This window comes from Octodon degus, unplaced genomic scaffold, assembly GCF_000260255.1.
Source record: "Octodon degus isolate 3935 unplaced genomic scaffold, OctDeg1.0 scaffold00108, whole genome shotgun sequence".
Taxonomy (NCBI): domain Eukaryota; kingdom Metazoa; phylum Chordata; class Mammalia; order Rodentia; family Octodontidae; genus Octodon; species Octodon degus.
In genome coordinates, this window is record NW_004524684.1 from 1,824,845 (window position 1) to 1,828,177 (window position 3,333).

General features: G+C 36.0%; 1 protein-coding gene across 10 annotated transcripts in view; it reads left to right on the forward strand.

Moving 5' to 3' along the window:
- Positions 1 to 3,333, forward strand: part of Phtf2 (putative homeodomain transcription factor 2) — a 135,424-nt gene that overhangs the window by 78,754 nt on the left and 53,337 nt on the right. The gene's annotated exons all lie outside the window — the stretch shown is intronic.

Genomic DNA, 3,333 nt, shown 5'->3' on the forward strand with positions numbered 1-3,333 from the left:
GTTATGGACATTTGGGCTGTTTCAAAGATTTGGCTATTACAGGCTTTGCCACTATAAACATGGATATACACATATCTCTGTGGTATGATGCTTGTAATTTTTTCAGGAAGATAGCAATAAGGGGAATAACTAGAGCAAATGGGGCCTCCAATCCTAGTTTTTGAAGAATCTACACTGATTTCCATAGTGGTTGTACCAGTTTGACTTGCACCAACAGTGGTAAGGAGTTCCTTTTGCTCCATGGCCCTGCCTTCATTTGTTATTATTATTTTTTTGATGATAGCCACTTTTTCTGAAGTGAGGTGGAATCTTAGTGTTGTTTTTCATCTTGAATGACCAAGTGGTACTGGACACTTTTCCATGTATTTATTTGCCATTTGTACTTCATCATCTAAGAAGCATCTGTCTACTTCAGAGTCCCATTTTTGGATTGGGTCTTTAAATTTACAGTGGTCTGATCTCTTTCTTTCTCTCTCTCTCTCTCTCTCTCCCTCCCTCCCTTCCTCTTTCTTTCTTTCTTTCTTTCTTTCTTTCTTTCTTTCTTTCTTTCTTTCTTTCTGTTCTTTATATATTCTAAATATTAGTCATTTGGGACAGCTGGCAAAATTTTTCCCCATACTGTGGATTGTCTCTTCACTCTATTGGTCAGTTCTCTTGCTGTGCAAAAGCATTTTAGTAAGATGCGAGCACAGTTAATTCTTTGTGATCGTTCTTGTGCAATCACAGTTTTGTTCATAAAGTCTTTGTTTGCACCAAAGTCTTCAGGAATTCTCCCTGTTCTTTCTTCTAGCAGATTTGATGTATCTGTTTTAATATTTAGATCTTTGATCCATTTTGATTTTAGTTTAGTGCATGGTGAAACATATGGGTCTACTTTTAATTGGCCTGCAAAAAGCCAATTTTTTCAGCACCATTTATTAAAGAGACTATCTTTCTTCCAATGAAAGTGTTGTGCTCCTTGTCAAAGATGAGGCTGAGTACATCTGGAGTTGTTTCTGTGTCTTCTAATCTGTTTCACTGATTCTCGGGCCTGGTTTTTTTGTTTTTTGTTTTTTTGTTTTTTGTTTTTTTTTGGCCAATACCATATTATTTTTATTATAGTAGCTTTATAATATAGTTTCAAGCCAAGGCTTATGATGCCTCCTGCATTGCCTTTGTTGCCCAATATTGTTTTTGCTATTCTAGGTCTCTTCTGTTCCAAATGAATTTTACGATTATTTTCTCTAATTCAGTGAGATAACAAGCATTATTATTGAAGTGAATATAATTTGCACTGTAGTGAAAATGTATTTTTTTCCATAATTTTATTGAGAGACAAATAGCAATGAGACAGTTTCATTCAAGTCAAATTGGTAGGACAGTTTCAATAATTAACACATTGCATACTGTCTTCCTAGTGGTTATTTGCTGTACAAGATGCAGACATGATATCCTATTTACAAACACTATTAGAACAAATCCCTCTATTCATTGAGAGGATGTAACTATATATCTATCCTAACCATATTGAATACACAGATACAAAATGGTCATTCATTTATATATCCTCTTTTTTGTTTAGTTCCATCATTTGAATATCATAAATGTGTTAACTTGGCAAAATATTCTAAAAGAGTCCAGTAGTCCATAATAGTATTGGATCTTCCACTTGACCGACAATGTCAGAAATTGTTGACCTTAGTCCCATACAGCTCAACATAACAACATGGCTTTACTTCTTATACTTCGTTTTTATACTTTTCTGCTGGATGGTTAAGGCCAAGATAAAGCAAGACCTATGCAACAAGAGTTGTAGCTTTTGGATCTGATAAGGTCAATCAAATCCCCTTAGGATTTTTCCGGAGATCCTGTACCTCAGTTGTAGAACTTTTGTCAGTGTCAGCCATGTGGATGAGTCACAGCCATTGCTTGGCCAGTGTGCTCCCTGTGAAAGTCTGAGAGAATGTTTTCTCTCCATGTGACTTTCTGTAGGCACACTCTACATCATCGATCACTTTCCTCTTTGGCCCCATAATCTCCTTGATCAGAAAATTTGGGATACTGCTGAGTCACATGACATTACAGTACAAGTTCTCATATGTCCTGAGTCTTAATTGACCTTGGAAGGCTAGGGCCCAAATGATGGCTTTCCTTGCGGCCCTTCTTTTTCTCTAATTTTGGTCTGCAAACTTAGGTTGTTACCCCTCCAGAAGAGAAGTTTATTGTTATTACCATACAACCTAGGCTGTTAAGCTTAACTTTATTATCTGTCTGAATATCAAGCTTCTTAGGCATAACATGGAACAGGTATTTTTCATCAAGTATTGATATGTTGAGCTTTAAGTCCCTGCAAAATTTGATGAACAAACATTTAAAAAATTAAAATATATTTTTAAAATAGGCATAAAGAATTATATAATTCTTATGTTTATACATAAGTCCAGAAATCTAACCCTATACAACCTTGTAGCAGGACAGTCCTGTAACATTCCTTTTCCTGTCTCCTGCCTTCATTAACCACTCCCTTCTTTTTGAACACTCATCTACCCAAGAGACAGCACGGTAGCAACTGGCATGTCATGGCAAGCAGCCTGTATTCAGAAGACCAGAATGACAGGCACTCCAAGCAAGAACCTACTATTACAAATTGACATCTTCAGTGCAGTTGCTTAGTTCTCAGATGTGTGTATATATAATTAGTCAGGGTGAGAATAATTCCAATTAATTGCAAGATTCAAATATCTTCTGAAGATTCTCAGGATCATTGCTTTAACCATCTTCTATATAAAACTGTGGCTTGCCCCTGTCATATTTCCTAGCTCTTCTCCTTGTTCTCTTTTCATTGTCTAGTCCTCAAGTTCTTCCTTTCCTTTTAATTGTATTATACCTTTCTATTTGTATTTCTTCTTTTGAGTTCTTGTACTAGGGGAACTATACAATATTTACAAATGTGTGTCTGGTTTATTTCACTTATGAGTATATCTTCAAGTGGCATCCACTTAAATATAAAGACTTTGAGTTTATCATTCTTTATAACTGAGTAATTCTCCATTGTATAAAAATACCACATCTTTTTCATCCATTCCTCAGGTGATGGGCATCTTGGTTGTTTCCAAGATTTGACTATCACAGATTGTGCTGCTATAAACATAGGCACACATATATCACTATGATATGATGTTTTCAGATCATCAGGGAAAATTCCCAGTAGAGGAATAGCTGGATTAAATGGGATTTCCAGTCCAAGTTCTCTAAAACGTCTCCACACTGATTTCCATAATGGTTGTACCAGTCTACATTCCCACCAGCAGTGGAGAAGGGTTCCTTTTTCCCCAAAGCCTCTCCAACATTTGT